Below are 19,530 nucleotides of genomic sequence, written 5' to 3'. Positions count from 1 at the left end.
TCTTACATCGTAATATAAAAATGATAATATTTGATTGAACGGTGTATTCCAAGAGCACATGTTAACATCTCGATGTACTGTACTTTAACAAAATATTAACAACACATTGATTCCGTACATGTTTACCTTAACTTTGAATCCGAGGTTCAATGTTTCAACTTGGTTTTTTGATAATATAAGAATATGGTCATGCATCTATCAGCGGAAACTTGTATATGTTTTTTCAATGTTAAGCTTGGTTTGTTTTCTATTTTGCACGGTAGGCGTGAGTAATCCCATTGCATTTTATTAAAAAATTAAAAGAGAGGCGCGCGAGTATTGCCATTCTTTTTTATAGCGTCGAGAAACAATCCGAATTCGATAAATGTCGGTGTAATTTTGAAGAAAGGCATTCCGAGCCGTTGATATATGTCGGTGAGGCAAAAAAGCAAGATAGATTAGAGCTTTCCTTTTAAAGAGCAGACAGAGCATTTAATGATTTCGTCTCCTCATTCGTGCGACGGAGCAGTGGTCGATGCATTTTCCATGGAGGCGTAGGGTGTGGCGTGTTAACAGCATCATGGCTCGTGTGATATAACCTGTGAGTTGTACATTTGGCCGCGGCTTCACTTCGGTTTTTGTGGCAGGTTTCCTTGGAGCAGTGGTCGATGCATTTTCCATAGAGGCGTAGGGTGTGGCATGTTAAAAGCATCATGGCTCGTGTGATATAACCTGTGAGTTGTACATTTGGCCGCGGCTTCATTTCGGTTTTTGTGGCAGGTTTCCTTGTGGACCTTTGTTTCTGTTCTCACCAGGACGCTCAAATTCGGGTGTTGCGTCGTCCGGTGAGGTGCCTAGTCTCCAGTGATAAAGGTGAAGTATAATTGTGCAGTGTTGTGATCAACGGGCGAGCTTTGATGCCTTATCTGTGGGCTAGATTAGGTCGTTGTAGGCGTAGTGTTGATAATGGATTCTCCTGAACCCTGTGGATTACAGCCGAAGCCCAATGATACGACATCACGAGCATATTCGCGATTCTCTCAGGATTATTGGAGGTATGGCGGATAATTAGTTCGTTGAAGTGTATGATACTCTTCACATTTTCAGATTCCTCACATTCTGTATATTAATTTATTATATTCTTTTAACATCTGTCGTTCATAGCATAGCAAATGTGCCTTTCATTCCAGGCAAGATGGCGGATAGAGAGACATTGGAATTCAATGAATCTTCCGGAACTTAACAAGGATGATTATCAAATGTTCTCAACTAAATTTCAAATATCAGTGCAGAGAGAAAGAGAGAAGTAGGTTCGAGACAGAACGATTGGTTCATAGAAATGCAAATCAAAGGAAGTTATTACAGAGAGAAAGGAGGTTACATTCAGCCCCGATTATTCACATTCACCTCCTCCTTTAACTATGTCATGTTTTGGTCTCTGTCTCGTTTGTTTATTTCCGTGTATGGAAGTGCTTCCCCTGTGAATTATTTGTGGTTGCTTTCTTATTTGTGTCTGTTTCATGTCATACGTCTTGTGTGTGTTGTATATGTGAAATTGTAAAGTTCTAAAGGTTGGAGGCTGAATTGAATTTGAATCTCCTGGAGCTTGAATTATAATTGTAAAGTTCTAAAGGTTGGAGGCTGAATTGAATATGAATCTTCTGGAGCTTGAAATATAATTGAAGAAACTGAATCTTCTGGAGCTTGAAATATAATTGAAGAAACTGAATGGGGAGTTAAATCATGCCACCACGCTGAATGCCAATTCCTAATATATTCCATTGAGGTATTTTATTTATTGTTCATTTTCCTCTAAATGTTTTTGTAATCCTTGGACTCTTGGCTCAAACCGCCCTCTTTATTTTTGTGAATTTATTATTATTATTTTTTATAGCAGTATGAATTAATTTATCATCATATCTTATCTTTGTATATTTTGTAAATTAAATCCTCTTTGTGCAGTAAAGAGTAAAATATGCATTCCAGAACTCAAGAGCGAGCTGAGCTTTTGTGTGCCGAGGACGAGCTGAGACCAGAGACTTACCAGACAAAGCAGAGTTCCTGTCCTCAAGTCATCTCAACTCTAGGCAAACAGGTAGACAATATTCCATTTTCTCAGCTTTTAAGAGTTAAAAGCAACATTAGTGCTGAATAAAGACAAATTAACTGAGTTCCTTTCCTCAGCCATTGGCTCTGGGCAACCGGATATGCATCATTCCCTTCTCTCATTTTAAGGGTTTAAACAGTATTAATACTATAGAAATTGTTTTATTATAAATCTTTCTGAGGAAATATTGGCTTGGTTTGGTTTGCAGTTTATTGAAGCAATATAGAGTAGATTTGACACGATATTGGATTGATTTCATTCTGCTTTAATATAAACCAAGAAACCCAACTGACAACCATTAATATCATAATGATATTACAGCATGATGCTTTTAAGGTTGTCGTTTAGTACAACTTAGGAGTACCTAATTTTAATATTACAATGGTCGAGGATGCTTTTACATCAACTTATAGGTTTGAACTTGGAATTTGTTTGCTAGCATGCGAGTATGATTACGCTTCCAATATTGCATGCTCCAAATTGAATATTATCCATTACAAGGGTGAGCTGAGTTGGTCAGCTCATGCGAGACAACAAACATGAAAGGCGGAGCAGAGTTCCTGTCTTCAAGCCATCAGCTCTAGGAAAACAAGTACACATTACTTCATTTCTAAGTCTTTTAAGAGTAAAAACAACAGAGCAGAGTTTCTGTCCTCAAGCCATCAGCTCTAGGCAAACAAGTACAGCTTATTCCTTTTTCTCAGCTTTTAAGAGTTAAAAAACAACATTAGTAATGAATAAAGATAAAACTGTGGCCATGTGAAAACTGATACGCATTATCCTTCTCTCAACTTTCAAGGGTTTAAAAAGTATTAATACTAAAGAAATTGTTAAATATTAAATTGTTCCGAGTTGGCTTTGTTTGACTTGCAGTTTACTGAGGCAATATAGGGTAGATTTGACGCGTTGTTGTTGGGCTAATTTCAATCTCCTTTAATATAAATATAAAGGAAGAAACCATTAATATCATGATTATATTACATTATCATGCTTTTTAGGTTGTGTAATTAGGAGTACAAATGAAGAGCTTATGGATGTTTTCTAAGTCACTTGATTTTAATATTATAATGGCCAAGGATACTTTTATATTAACCTGGAATGATAGGTTTAAACTTGGAATCTGGAATGATATGTTTAAACTTGGAATTTGTTTGTGAGTATACAGTATGATGGTGCATCCGATAGTTTTAAAGCTATTCAAAGATTTCCCTACGTTTAAATTTGTTTTTGTGTTTTCTCTATGGAGGGTTGATGTTCCCATTTTGATTTTATATAAAATCAAAATAACATTGACAGCCGTCTGGTATATGTCGGTGGGGTAAGGAATCAAAATGGATGTCGATGACACAACTTTTCTTTCGAAGAGTATGTAGACAATTTAATGAGTGTGTGTCCAAAAAATTGCGTGTAGTGGTGGATGTCTATTCGTTGGATGCGTGATGTGTTGAAAGCAACATGAAGCCTTCTAATCTGACTTGTGCATTAGTGATTTGAAAAGGAATCAAAAGGTAATGGAAGGGATTCAATAGTCTAGAAAGAAATTGTAAGGGCATTTGCCATTATTGGGAAATGGCTATTAGAGAATTTAAAATTATCCTAAATCCAACTATCTAAGCAAACTTATCAGATCTAGTTATTTGTTGGAATTATTGACTTTTGTATGCAACCTGAAATGAGAAAAGCAATAACAGATAGTGCACAATTATTTATGATCTTCTAGATTGGTTCAACATATTAAAAGAATATTTAGAATTTACAAGAGCCCCCTTATAGGGAAAATGGCTCTGAGATATTAACCAAGAAAACAACAAACCCAAAAATTTAAGTCTTCATAGAAATCGATGCAACTTGCTCTCCAATCTATACTAACGTACAAAATCTATACAAACGGTTGTATAACATGCTCTGTTGGGTTGTATGGTTGCTCTTTTCCTTGTTTATGATTGGTTTCCTTCTCCTTGCTAAAGACTCACTGCCTTCTGCTTGTTGAAAAAATGTTGAAATACTCGCTAATCACTGAAAATCAAATTAATTTTCTTCTACACTCACGTGACTTGTGAAATGAATGCTCTTTGTGTGTCTTTTCCCTCCCCTGCTTTTTTAACTTTGACATGAGCTAGAAACCTAATCTTCAACTAATAAGATCTAATCATTTTAATTAAATCTTTAAGTGACCCACTTTATTCATTTTATTAATTAAAAGTCACTTTAATGAAAAAAACATTCACTTAATTAATTAATTAATTAATTTAACTTCTAGATAAAAGCATAAGATACATTTAATGAGGATTTCCATAAGTAGACACCATCATGGAAATACCGGCCTGAGCTACAAACATTAACATTCCCTCTTAGCGAGGAAAGTATTTTCCACCACTCCAAGCTTGTCTCGGAACTAGACAAACTTTCCCTTCCCCAAGGGCTTGGTGAAAATGTCTACCAACTGCTTCTCTGTAGAAATATATTGGAGCTCGACTAGCCGCCATGTACTCTGCATCAGCTAAACTAAATGCTATTGAGGTTTGCTTCCTACTGAATCAAGAAATAACTATTGACCCCAAACTAAGCAACACCCAAAGGTGCTCTTCCGATCTATATTTTTAACTTCCCAGTCTGAATCTGAGTACCCCTGCAACCTCACAGCGTCTCCACCAAGATACTGTAATACATATCCTAATGTTCCTTGAAAATATCTGAGCACATGCTTTGTTGCAATCCAGAGAACCTCCTTTGGCTCTACTATGAATTGACTTAGGCTGTTAACGACAAAGTTGATGTCTGGTCAAGTGTTGACTAGATACATCAATGCGCAAGTCTTAAACTGAAGAATCAATATTCTTGACATTGGTCACCATTAGAGTGGCCATTGGTATGCTATTCTCCATCGTGAATATCTTTAGCATCTCTAGAGTGTACTTTCGTTGTCCGAGGAGGATCTCGCCTGGTTGCTACCAAACCTCAAGTCCTAAAAAGTAATGTGTTGGCTCAATATCCTTCATCTCAAATTCTATTGCTAGTTTTGACTTGCAACTTGAATTAGTCTCTCTACACTTGTTAGAATGAGATCGTCCACATATAACACGAAAATGAGGGTCTCAGATCCAACCAAAAATAAGTATAGGTTGGGATCTGCCTCACTCTTGGTTAAGTCTTTACCCTACATATAGCTGTCAATCCTTGCATACCAGGCCATGGGCGCCTGTTTGAGTCCATACGAGGCTTTACAACAAACCAAGATGATGATTGACTTGGCAGAGAGGGTTCTGAGCCTTGTTGAGAGACCTTAGATGGTTGATGCTAAGACATCATCACCTGAATTTAATGATTTTGTTGAGATTTATGATGAGGAGGGAGATTTGATTGAGTATTACCTTGATGATGATGGAGCCATGAGGATTTCATATGTAGTATGGGATGAGGTCAAAATGATAAACCTTGCTATAGATGGGCCAACATGGAAATTGAGGATTCTAGGTAATCAACAGAGTCAGTTGTATGGATTGAGGATCCAAAGTTGGAGAGATTACTTGAGGACAAGAAGGGTAGGGTAGGTTCCTATCCCCCATTATTGAGATACATTACAAACAAATATGGAGGGGTCATTTCAGGAGCTAGAGGATCGTTTCTATCATCGGATAGAGCATATTCAAGAGAGCAGGGTACATCTTCAGGAGGTGGAGTTGGCTATGCAGTGTGGAGAGGTAGTCCTTAAGACTACCTGACTTCATTTTCTTTATGAGCTCTTGGAGATGGGTTCATCGTGAATTACTCAGGGTGGCAAGTATAGAGATATGTGGAGTGCCTAGTAGAGGTACTTCTCGATGAGAATATTTGAGATGATTGATTTTATATGTAGAGATGTTTGGGACGACATTGGGGTGTGAGGTGTTTGCACTTGTTTGGATGGCATGAGTTCTTGTGGAGTTGGCACTACAATTAGATTAGCTATCTGATTAGCTAATGACACAAAGGGGATCCAATGCATGGCATTCTTATGAGAGCATTTGCATGTTAACATGATTGATCCAGTGTTAGGAAATGATCATTCATCACATGATTCATGCAGTTTGATAGGAGGTTGTTTGATGGCATGGGATGTTAGTTTGATGGACAATTTTCTTAAGGATGCAACGCCTTGGTGATAGATGGATTTCCAAGGGTGTTTGTTGTTGAGGGCGATGACATATTTTAGTGGGGGAGGATGTTAGGCCCTTAGGGTTGAGCACTCGCAAGCGCCACATGTTTGGCTAGTTGAGTTGCAAGACTAGATGCCTATTGCATGATTTGCAACGATTGTGCCACATTTTGGTGTTTCTTAATGTAGTGAGTGGAGATGAGCATGCCCATGATCGAGTGAGACAATTGAGACGAGTGCGCCTGAGTGCAATGAGTTAATTGGGATGAGTTGGCTCAAGAATTGAGCAATCGCCCAAATTCGAGGTGTTATGTACAATGGGTTGAGTTGGCCGAGTCGTGCCAACGGAGCCAACACATCGCCACATTAGGGATTTCACCATGCATGGGTTGGCTTCATCAGAAAGGAAGTCGGCATGCATATTTGTAGTGTTGGCTAGTGAGTTGTGAAGGGTTGGCTAACCTAAGAGACGCATTGATGGGGTGAGACACGTCCCTTCACATGCCCATATGACACATATATATTGAGAGCCATGTAACTGAGTTGGAAGGCAAGAAGCAAGACTTGGGAGGCAAGTCCGCAGGGCAAGGCAAGACGAATAATACGCAACACAAAACTGTGTCACAAGTCCGAGCCATGAAGGAGAGCAAAACTGAATTTGAGGTTTGCTCTACCCTGACGGGGCTTTAAGAGAACCAAACCGAATCAACAGAAGTTGGAGAGGAGGTTTTGTGCATGAGTTGGATGTGAATAGTAGTTGAGGGATTGGAATTGTGATTGTAGTAGTAGATCGAGATGTTTAGGCCTCAACATTCTTTAGATTGGTTAGGATTAGAGTGGCCATCATTCTGCTATCCTCCATTATGAATCACTTCGACATCTCTAGAGTGTACTTCCCTTGTTTGAGGAGGATCTGACTTGGTTGCTGCTAAACCTCATGTCCCAGAAAGTAATGTGTCGACCCAATATCCTTCATCTCAAATTCTGACGCTAGATCTGACTTCCAACCTACATTAGTCTCTCTACACTTGTCAGAATGAGATTGTCCTCTTACAACACCAAAATGAGGGTCTCAGATCCAACCAAGGAGAAGTATGGTTTGGGATCTACCTCACTCTTGGTGAAGCCTATGCGTTGCATATAGTTGTCAATCCTAGCATACTAGGCCCTAGGTGCCTATTTGAGTTCATATAGGGCTTTCTTAAGCTTGCATACATGTGTTTCTCTGTCATGGACCTCGAACCCCTGTGTTTGCTCGATGTAGAATTCTCCCTCAATGATGTGATTAAGGAAGGCGATCTTCACATCCATCTGATGGATGCTTCATTCCATCTCAAAAGCTATTGAAAGAACTACTTGAATAGAGTAATATCTATCTTAAGGAGAAAGCATCTCCTCATAGTCTACTCCCTTTTTGTGAGCAAACCCAAGAGCCACAAATCTGGCCTTATATTTCTCCATATTTACATTTGTTGCATGTTTTACCTTTTAAAGTCACTTGGAAGTCCCACTTGTCTTCTCATTTGGTCTTGGCACTATCTCGCAGACATCATTCTTCATGATGGAGTTGTGCTCCTCCACCATGGCATCTCTCCACACCTGCTAGTTGGCTGCTTTTGCAAAGATGGAAGGTTTTGAGTCTATGATGTTGGTCACCAAAGCCATGTACATTAAATACTTTTGTGAAGGTTTTATTTCCTTGAAAGTGGTCCTGGGAGGCTCAACATGCTAGTTATCTCTACTATTGGAAGTCTCTGCTCTTTGTTGCTCCTTTGGTTCCTCCTCTTGAGGCCCCTCTACAACCATTGGTAGGTCTTGAGATTTTGTAGATACTAAGTACTCCTCGAACTTGACACCTTTGCTCAACATTGTCTTACACCTATCTATCAAGAAGACTCTATAAGCCTTCGAATCCTTATAGTATCCCACCATGATGCCTCTCTCACTTGACGGCTGTAACTTTGTCCTCTTTCCCAGAGGTATGTGGATATAGATTGGAAAACCAAATATCCAGAGATGTCCTATCTTAGGCTTCTTGCTTGTGAATGCTTCCTCTAATGTCTTATCCTCTAGAATCTTGTGTGGGCTCCTAGTGTGCAAATACATAGCTTTGTTGCATGCCTCGATACTAAAAAACATCAACAAACTCTAATCATAGATCATGGCCTTCACCGCCCTAATGATACATTGGTTCTTCCTCTCTGTAACCCCATTCTATTACAGGTTGTAGGCCACTGTATTCTCCCTTTTGATCCTCGCTTCCTTGCAAATTTGACCAAAAATTGTTTCGCCAAATTCTAGGCAAAAACTCCAAAATGTATAATAGTTAGACAACACCTTACAACACTAGATCTAAAGCTTTATAGTTTCATTACCAGTGTAATTATAATATTCCAACACATACCCTCAATCATGTTGCTAAGCATTTACAATGTAATTCTTTAATGTTTATCTTCTTATCCAATCTTCTACTTATTGATTTGTTGTCTTTGTCTTGATTTGAGTTGACATGTTCTCATCTTTAGTTTTTCATTCTTGGGATTTCTTTCTCCTTCCTTTTGTACCTATAGAAATCTGATCACTGGTATCCATATAAGAGGAAATCCATCTATTGAGATACATGGGTGGCAACCATTGTGCTCACCAGTTCTTAGGAAAATCTTTTCATTTGCATGTTAGATTCCTCAGCCATGACTTGGTCTCAACGATCACACATTCTGAGATTGCTTCACACATTTTCCCCTTAATAGAATATTGAACATCTCCAACAACATTCAGTCAACATGTGAGTACCTGCGATCGTGGTACCTATCCAAGTGGTCCATTCCAAAAATTGATCCTACATGCTCTCCATGCATGAGAGGGAGGACTCCATGTGTTACAAAATGTATGCTTAAATAACCTACCTAAGGCTAGGCATTACAAATTGGACCAAAAACTCGAGGGTGTCGGGTGCAATCGATCATGCATCTCTTCCAACATTATATCATTTCAATTCAAGTACAACAAGTATTTGAGTGTTGTACAACAACATCAAGATTAGCTTCATCATGTGCCCAAAACACGAGCCAATAAAAGAAACTATGTTTGCTTACTAGGGTTATCACCTAATGTCGATCTTGTTTGTGAGAACTCATTCCATTCATTTTCTATTCTTACTTTATAACTTTAGATATAAGTACAATTTAGATATTTAAACTTCCATGATGTACACTGGATTTTATCCAAATGGGCAACTCTAACAATCAAACAAATGAATGTACAAAATGTGTATGCTTAAACTACTTGTGTAAGGTCAACCTTTATAATTTGGTCCAAAAACTTGAGGATGTTAGGTACAATTAATGATGCAACACCTACAACATTCCATCATTTCAATTCAGGTTCAAGTATTTGAATGTTGTGCAACATCAAGGTTAGCCTCATCATGTGCCCAAAACATGAGCCAGTAGAAAAACTATGATTTCTTACTAGGGTTATCAGTTAATGTTAATCTAGTCTGCTAAAGGTCATTACATTCAACTTTTCTACTAACTCTACAACCTTAGATATAAGTATGATATAGATATTTATACTTCCAGTATCATTGTATTTTAGCCAAATGGGAAACTCTAACAATAAAAAAAGAAATATTGAATTATGGCATCCAGAATAAAGTGACTTGACACTCATTTCTAACACTTACAAATATGATATGGATTGAAGTATATCTCAACACAAGCTTTTGAAACACCTTCATGATCTCATCAACACCTACAAAACACAACAATTGCAACCAACAACAACATATTCCTTATACACAAAAATAGTAGAAAAAAAATTCTCTATCTTACAACTTTCACAATCTCTCTCTCAAAGCAACCTATATGCTTTGACATCGATTGTTAGGAATAAAAAATGATGTGAGATGGAAATAAGTAACCAATGACCAAAAAACAACTAGATGGATGAGTTGTGACTCATCTCAACTTCATGGTATATCCTTGGCCACTTTAGTTGAGCCTGACCACTTGAGGTAGCTTAAAATAGAGTTCACAAGCCTTTTTATAGGCTTTATTACACTGACATCTATGTCTCTTGGTTGTTGCAAAGAAATAAAGTAGTTGTTTGATAAACATTTGTTGGCTTATAGGCTAGAGGAGTTCATATACAACCTTCCATCAAAATTTGGTTTAAGCCACCAAAATATGCCACTTTTTTCAAGGGTAGTTACAAAAGTCATTCTAAGTTCTAGAAATTCAATAAGTACAAGTGTTTTCTAGAAATTGAAAAGGTCTCTTTAAGGAGAAATCGGTTTTCATTTGTTTCATTTATGATCAATGACCCTTATCGACACTTCTTGTAGGAGCAAGGCTTGGACAACTTATGTGTAGGTTGATTGAATTCTTAAAACGCATGTTCAATTGCTATATTTTTAAATGAATTTTTTCGTTGATCTTCACCATGACTCTTAGGAACAATAGTATTTTCAAAGTGGTATTTCCATTTGTTGGTTCAATGGCAACTTTGTGACAATCAAATACTTGTCGATTTACTAATTCCCTATAGGGTTTTGTTGATTTACTATATATTATAATATGTCGTTACATCACTAAAAAGGATTATGCCTATTTGAGTTACTCCTATAAGGTCACTGGTAATAGTCAAGAATGATAAATTAATCATATGCTTGTTACACGTCATTGGTGTGAGAAAGGGTTTTCATTGTTTTCCTTATCTAGGGTTTTGATGTACATGAACTTCGTCTTTATGCATATTAATGAATTTTTTAACCATCCACTACTTGTTTAAATTGTAGATTTGATTGTCAAACATTTAGATTCTTCATGGTGTGTAATTTCCAATAATATATGTTTTGCCAATTTAACATAAGTTTAGGGTAGATATGCTAAGTGATTTAATATTATAATTAAACAACAAAAGGAAAGTTGTATTGATGTTATTATAGGTTCCATTAATGTTTTAGATATGTTATATGCATGATGAGATTGTCCTAGAGGGATGAAAGTCATTGGAACACATCGGTGTCTTATCTCTTGAATTGCGTAGTTGATTAGTGGGGTCAAGGAATGGAATCTTGTTTGCTGTCAACAATGTTTTGTTTATATTTCATAGCAACCCTAAAGGATGAAAATTAATAGGGTTACTGTTTAGGAAACCTCTTGTTTGAGAGGTGAAATTTCTATTTTGCATTAAAACTTTTGAATACACAATTTTTCTCATTATAGGTCAAATTAATGATGGAAAAATACATCACTCTAAGATCAATAGAAGAGTGATTTGAAAAGGAATCAAAAGGTAATGGAAGGGGCTTAATAGTCTAGAAAGAAATTGTAATGACATTTGCCTTGATTGGGAAATGGCTATTAAAGGATGTTAAATTATCCTAAAACCAACTATCTAAGCAAACTGATTAGATCTAGTTATGTGTGGGAATTATTAACTTTTGTATGCAATAGGAAATGAGAAAAAAAATCACAGACAATGCATAATTATTTATGGTCTTCTAGATTAGTTCATCATTTAAAATAATCTCTACAGTTTACAATAGCTCCCTTACAAGGAAAATGGCTCTGAGAAATTAACCATGAAAAAAACTAACCCAAAAATTTCAGTCTTCACTAAAATCGAGGCAGTGTGCTCTCCAATATATATGATTGTATGAAATCTATATCGACGATTGTACGACCTACTCTGGTTGGTTGTATGGCTGCTCTTTTCCTTGCTTATGTTTGGTTGCCTTCTGTTTGGTTAAACCCTCGCCGCCTTTTGCTTGTTGTACCATTGTTGAAATCCTCACCAATGATTGAAAATCAGATTAATTTTCTTCGTCACTCACGTGACTTGTGAAATGAATGCTTTGTGTGTCTTTTCCCTCTCCTTCTTTTTTAACTTTGACATGAGTTAAAAACCTAATGTTCAACGACTAATATCTAATCATGAGACCAGTGGCTCTATTTTAATTAAATTATAAAGTGACGCTCTTTATTCATTTTATTTATTGAAAGTTACTTTAATGAAATTTTTTTCACTTAATTAACTAATTAATAAAGTGAACTTCTTGAAAAAATCGTAAGATACATTTAATAACGATTTCCATAAGTAGACACCCTCATGAAAATACCCGCCTGAGCTACAAACACTAACACTCCCTCTTAGTAAGGAAGGTATTTTGCATCACTCCTAGCTTGTCTCAGTGCTATAAAAACTTGCCCTTCACTAAGGACTTGGTGAAAACGTCTGCCAACTACTCCTTTGTAGAAATATATTGGAACTTGACTAGCCACTATGTACCTTGCCTTAGTTGAACATAGTGCTATTGAGGTTTGCTTCCTACTGAATCATGAAATAACTATTGACCCCAAACTAAAGCAGCACCCAAAGGTCCTCTTTCGATCTATATCACTGCCTTCCTAGTCTGAATCTGAGTACCTCTGCAACCTCACACAATCTCCACGAAGACACTGCAATACATATCGTAATGTTCCTTGAAAATATCCAAGCACGTGCTTTGCTGCAATCCAATGAACCTCCCTTGCTTCCACTATGAACTAGCTCATGGTGTTAACAACAAAACTAATTTCTGCTTGAGTGTTGATTGGATACATGAATGAGCAAGTCAATTGCCATTACAATCTAGAGTTGGCCAACTCTAAACCTGAAGAATCAATATTCTTCAGATTAGTCACCATTAGAGTGGCCACTGATATGCTATCCTACATTTTGAATGTCTTTAGCATCTTTGGAGTGTACTTCCCTTGTCTGAGGAGGATCTCGCCTGGTTTCTACCAAACCTCAAGTACTAGAATGTAATGCATCAACCCAATATCCTTCATCTCAAATTCAGATGCTATATTTGACTTGCAACCTGCATTAGTCTTTCTACACCTCTTAGAATGAGATAGTCCACATACAACACCAAAATGAGTATCTCAGATCCAACCAATAAGAAATATAGGTTGGGATCTGCCTCACTCTTGGTCAAGCCTTTGCCCTACAAATATTGTCAATCCTATCATACCAGGCCCTGGGTGCCTCTTTGGGTCCATACAGTACTTTTCAACAGACCAGGATGATGACTGACTTGGAAGAGAGGGTTCTGAGCCTTGCGGAGAGACCTTAGATGGTTGACGCTAAGACATCATCTCCCAAAGTTGATGAGTTGGCTGAATTTTATGATTTGGAGGGAGATTTGATTGAGGATTACCTCGACGATGATGGAGCTAGGAGGGTTTCATTTTTAGTATGGGATATTAATTAAGGACGACAAAGGTAGGATAGGTTCCTATCTCTTATTATTGAGATACATTGCAAACAAATATGGAGGGGTCATTCCAGGAGCTAGAGGCATGTTTCTAGCATTAGATAAAGCTTCTTCAAGAGAGCAAGGTACATCTTCAGGGTTTGGAGTCAGATATGGAGTGTGGAGAGGTAGTTCTCAAGACTGCTAGACTTCATCTTCTCAATGAGCTCTTGGAGATGGGCTCATCGTCAATTGTTCGGGGTGGCGGGTATAAAGATATGTGGAGTGCTTAGGAGAGGTACTTCTTGATGAGAAGATTTGACATGATGGATTTTGTGTGTAGAGATGTTTGGGACGACATTGGGATGTGATGTCTTTGCACTTTTTTGAATGACATGAGTTCTTGTGGAGTTGGCGCTACGATCAGATTAGCTACCTAATTAGATAATGACACAAGGGGATCCAACACATGGCATTCTTATGAGAGCATTTGCAAGTTCACATGATTGATGTAGTGTTAGGAAATGATCATTCAATGCATGATTCATGCAGTTTCATAGGAGGTTGTTCGATGGCATGAGATGTTAGTTTGATGGAAAATCTTCTTGAGGATGCAACACCTTGGTGATGGATGGGTTGCCAAGGGTGTTCGTTTTTTAGGACAACAACATCTTTGAAGTGGGGGAGGATGTTAGGACCTTAGTGTTGAGCGCCCATAAACGCTACAAGTTTGGCTAGTCAAGTCGCAAGACTAGATAGGCATAGCACGATTTGCAACGATTATGCGACATTTTGGGGTTTCTTAGTCAAGTGAGTGGAGACAAGCGTGCCCATGATCAAATGAGACAGTTGAGACAAATATGCCCGAGTGCAATGAGTTGAGTGGGGATAAGTTGGCTCAAATGTTGAGCGCTCGACCAAATTTGAGGTTTCCTGTACAATGGATTGAGTAGGCTAGGTTGTGCCAACCGAGCCCTCACATCCCCACATTGGAGATTTCAACATGCATGGGTTGGCTTCTTGAGAAAAAAAGTCGGCATGAGTATATGTAGTGTTGGCTAGTGAGATGTTAAGTGTCGGCCAATAATAGAGACCTGTCGATTGGGTGGGACAAGTCCGTTCACTAGCCCATTTGATGCACATATATATTGAGAGTCGTGTAACTGAGTTGCAAGGCAAGAAGCAAGACTTGGGAGGCAATTTACCAGGGCAAGGCAAGATGACCAGTACGCAACTCAGAATTGTGTCACAATTCTGAGGCATGAAGGAGAGCAGAACCGAATTTGAGGTTCGTTGCACCCTCATGGATAAAGAATATAAGCAAACTGAATAAACAGAAGTTGGAGCGGAGGTTATGTGGATGAGTTTCATGAGTGTAGTAGTTGAGGGATTGGAATTGTGATTGTAATAGCAGACATAGATGTTTAGTCCTGAATATTGTTTAGATTGGTCATCATTAGAGTGGCCATCGTTATGTTATGCTTCATCTTGAATCACTTTAGCATCTTTAGATTGTACTTTCCTTGTGCGAGGAGGGCTCGCTTGGTTGCTGCTAAAGCTCAAATCCCAGAAAGTAATGCGTTGACCTAATATCCTTCATCTCAAATTTTGACACTAGATTTGACTTCCAACTTGCGTTAGTCTCTCTACACTTGTCACAATGAGATCATCCATATACAACATCAAAATGAGGGTCTCAAATCCAACCAAGGAGAAGTATAGGTTGGGATCTGCCTCACTCTAGGGTGAAGCCTATGCCTTGCAAATAGCTGTTAGTCTTAGCATACTAGGCCCTGGGTGCCTGTTTAGTCCATATAGGGATTTCTTAAAACTGCATACATGTGTCTCTCTGTCATGGACCTCAAACCCCTGTGGTTGCTCGATTTAGAATTCTTCCTCAATGATGTGATTAAGGAAGACAATATTCGCATCCATCTGATGGATGCTACATACCATCTCAAAAGCTATTGAAATAACTACTCAAATAGAGGATTATGTACCATCAAGAGCAATCATCTCCTCTGAGTCTACTCCTTTTCGTGAGAGAATCCAAGAGCACCAAATTTGGCCTTATATTTCTCTGCTATTGGAAATCTCTACTCTTGGCTCCTCCTTTGGTTCCTCCTATTGAGGCCCCTCTACAACTATTTGTAGGTCCTGAGATTTCCTAGGTTCCAAGTTCTCCTCGAACTTGACACCTTCACTTAAACATTGTCTTCCGTCGATCTATCAGGAAGTTTCTATAAGTCTTCGAATCCTTGTAGTATCCCACCATGATGCCCTCTCACTTGATGGCTGCAACTTTGTCCTCTTTTATAGAGTTCTGTGGATTAAGATCGGAAAACGTATATCTAGAGATTTCCCATCTTAGGTTTCTTTCCTTTGAATGCTTCCTCTAGTGTCTTATCCTCTAGAATCTGGTGTGGGCTCCTATTGTGCAAATACACATCTTTGTTTTCATGCCTCGATGCTGAAAAACATCAGCAAACTTTGATCATGGATCATGGTCTTCACCGCACTAATGATTCACTTGTTGTTCCTCTCTGCAACCCCATTTTGCTGCAGGTTGTTGGCCACTGTATTCTCCCTCTTGATCCTTGCGTCCTTGGTGTCGAAAAGTGTAACTAGGTTCAATCTTCATAATGACACGTAATTGTGAATTTTATGTAAGAGATGTAAAGAAGAAAAATAAAATTATTGTAATTCTTGCATCATGGGTTTCATGAGCAAGAGATTTTATTTTAGTATAAGCTCCCATTAAGAGCCCTTAGGAATTTTGTCATCTAGTCATAAAAGTATAAAGAGTCATTGTCATGTAATGAAGACATGTTACACATTGTAAAGAGTCACCCTTGTCTATGTAAAGTCATCCTCCAAGACCTTGTCACTAGCCCTCTTGAATTCAGCTTACAACGAAGGGAGAAATATAGAAGATGAAGTCTCCAAAAGGAAGTGCGCATTACATCTTAGAAGAAGCCTCCAAGCCAGCGAGAAACAAAGGAATATAGCGAAGGAGAGGGTCATCTTTAGAGCACTGTTTTTTGGTCAGATTACCCTCACACGTGCGAGGAAGAACATGTCTGAAGTTAGCAAGGATAAACCGTAGTTTGCATTGATCTAGTTTTGGAAAGGACTTCGCTCAAGAAGGCTGAGTAAGGAAGTGAAATTAGTCTTCCTCTTAAGGAGATTAATCAAGGAGCGAAAGTCTTCTAGGGTTTTTGCGATAGGGTTGCAGACCTATAAGAAGAGAGAAAGATTCTCAAAGGAGTCGAGAAAGAGAAGAGGAAGAATATTGTTAGGGAGGAGGCTAGTGACTTGGTCTTGAGAGGACTCTATTGTCAAGGGTCTTTGTCATGGTCTTGGTATTCGTCAATTGAAGATCTATAAGAAGAATTTCGTTTGGGTTTTCCTCTAAGAGAGAGAGGTTTTGGCCTTAGTTGACAAGCCTATATATTATGTATCTGGTCTCTTTATTGTTCATAATTTGGTAATTGTCTTGATGAAAAGAACACAATAATAACTCAAGAATAGAAGATTGTAATCAAGTAGTAAAAAGACAATCGCAAGCAATTATCATAAATAGAGAAATCACCTAACTATTGATGCCCTAGATTCCTCAACATGGTATCAAATCTAAGGTGCTAAGGTCAAGGAGAGGCATCTAATCAACGAGACACATAAGAATCAAGGTTCAAGAGAGGGATCAAAACAAGACAAATAATACCAAGCAAGAGATCAAGATCATTAAGGAGGAAGCAGAAAGAAAGACCAAAACCCTAGTAGCAACTTCGAGATCATCATTCATCCATCATCTAGGAGTGGAAGATTTTGAAAGACTAAAGAAGGCTAGATCGAAAGGTGTTGTCATAAAAAGGGCGATCTTCTCTTTATTGAAGCAAGGACTTCACTTGGAAGAAGATCGTCAAAAAGAGGGCAACCTTTCCTTCATCAAAGTAAGGACCTTCTTATTCTTAAGAGGATCATCTAAGAAACATCAAGTTCATCAGCAACAAAGATATCTAGTTGAAGATTCCATCTTCACGTGTAAGTACCTTTTCTCTTATAATCTAGTAAATGTTGGAAAATATGATTGTCTTTACACCAAAACCTGTAGGTGTTAGTAAACAGACGCATCACCAGAGTTAACGGATCCACTAGAGACAGTTAAGCCATGTATCAAAACACATGGGGAACGCTGGATTATCCAATGCCCAACAATCTCCCCCTATTGCGAGCCGAGTGTGATTCGAACTCGATACCTTTGGATCTAATACCACTTGTTGGAATCACAATTGTCGTTACACCAAAACCTGAAGGTGTTAGTAAATGGATGCATTGCCAGAGTTAACGAATACACAAGATATGGTTAAGCCATGTCGCGAAATACACGGGGAGCGCTGGATTATCCAATGCCTAATAATAAAATGACTTCATGTTTAAAGGAAAACCATAAGCTGGTTGGGATATCAAACTTCCTTGCATGGAAAAGAAGGATAAACATAGTCCTCGAAGTAAATGATGTCATTGATCATGTCCATGGAAAGATCTCCAAGCCATCTGAAGATCAAGCACTATCTGAATACATGGAAAAGGATCTAAAGGCTCAGAATATTCTCAAGGAATCTATCAAAGATCCTCTCATTCCTCATATAGCCAAGCTGGAGACATCAAAAGAGATATATGATGAGCTAGTAAATCTATTCTCTGGAAGCACAATAAGAAATATCATATCTCTTAGATATAATCTATATAAATTGATGGTATCGAAGGATTAAAGGATATCTTCATGCCTCTCAAAAGCATCTCAAATTTAAACTCAATTACAAGACCTAGGAGAGATAGTATCTAATAAGGAAATGATCTCCATCATTCTAAATGCAATGACTGATGAATAAGGTAACCTCGTGTCCAATGAAGAAGAGGAAGCTATCCCATTCAATAATTTGTGGTCTCTATGCAAGACAAAAGAGAACAGGTTGAAGGGAAAATGTGATGAAGAACCTAGAAAAAGGGGTCAAACAACTACTAAAAGAAAAGGAAAGTTCGGTAAAATTGGTCCTTAAAAGAAAAAGAAGAAAATAGCTAAGGTTTAGTGCTATAGATGTCAAGAATATGGGAACTATGTAATATCCCTTGTCAAGAATATTCCTCAAACACAAGCAAACTCCAACCAGAGATGGACTGGGAGGGCATTTACCAGATATGTCGCCTCTGAAAAGAGGACGAGATCCGGAGGCTACCTGGCCCTTTCCAGACTTTGTCTAAGAGTATAGGAGAAAACACACAAGTGATATAATAGCCGAGAAGCTTCAAAGAGATATAATAACAATGGTGCAATATGTAACAATATAACCATAAGCAGATACTCAAGAAATGCAGAGAGAAATGCTGAGCCATTTTATTACACTGAGTAATAGAATGAGTACAGGAGGTGATCAGAAAGATGGCACCTTGACTTGCACAAGGCAAGTGAAGAAATTCACTTAGAATAGCAAAGGAATGGCTCCTCTCTGAACTGTGTCCAAACTCCTGGAGAACTGCTGTGCTGCTGCTCTTGCTAGAAAGCAAATGAGGATTTGGGGCTGCTCCCCTCAGAAAATTCTGAAACTTTGGAATCAGACTCAACTCAATAAACCCAGAGAGCTTTTCTGAAATGGCCGACACTCGAAAATCACCCCCTTGGGGTTTTGCGCAGTTCCTCAATGATCTGCGCTGCCACTGAATGAAACCCTCTAGAAATCTGCCTGAAACCTCTACCAAAACTCTCCAATATGCAAGGGCTAATCCCCTGCTCAATCTCTCAGCACAAATCTTCCTGCAAACCCTCAACCCAAACTCCTGCCATAAAGAACTGCGTCACCCCTCTCAGTGCTGCGCAATCCTCCAAAACGTTGATGAAAGTGCTGTTGAAATGCTAATGAAACTACTGCTGAAATGTCAATGGAAATACCTTGCTCGAGCAGGCACTCGAAGTCGCCCGGGGCTAAGGGTGAGATCTCCGAACGAAGACACTCAATGCACTAAACAATGCTGCAGACTAGCTAAACAGCCAGCGTGCTCTAAGTC

At 38.4% G+C, this 19,530-nt stretch overlaps 1 protein-coding gene across 2 annotated transcripts in view; it reads left to right on the top strand.

Moving 5' to 3' along the window:
* Window positions 1-467: 467 nt before the first annotated feature.
* The window catches only part of LOC149240906 (glutamine--tRNA ligase, cytoplasmic-like), a 127,079-nt gene continuing 108,016 nt past the window's right edge, over window positions 468-19,530 (top strand). The window contains exons 1-5 of one of the 2 annotated variants that reach the window (XM_089367395.1): window positions 468-580; window positions 760-852; window positions 976-1,034; window positions 1,170-1,765; window positions 1,942-2,074. The gene's annotated coding sequence lies outside the window, so the exon portion shown is untranslated. Of the gene's footprint in view, window positions 1,035-1,169; window positions 1,766-1,941; window positions 2,075-19,530 lie in introns of both variants that reach the window. The other variant, XM_089367394.1, reaches the window with a different exon arrangement.

The sequence above is a fragment of the Pinus tabuliformis genome, chromosome 8, assembly GCF_031772625.1.
Source record: "Pinus tabuliformis cultivar Carrire ecotype Pingquan chromosome 8, CPIR1, whole genome shotgun sequence".
NCBI lineage: Eukaryota > Viridiplantae > Streptophyta > Pinopsida > Pinales > Pinaceae > Pinus > Pinus tabuliformis.
This window is presented reverse-complemented; position numbering and strand designations above follow the sequence as displayed.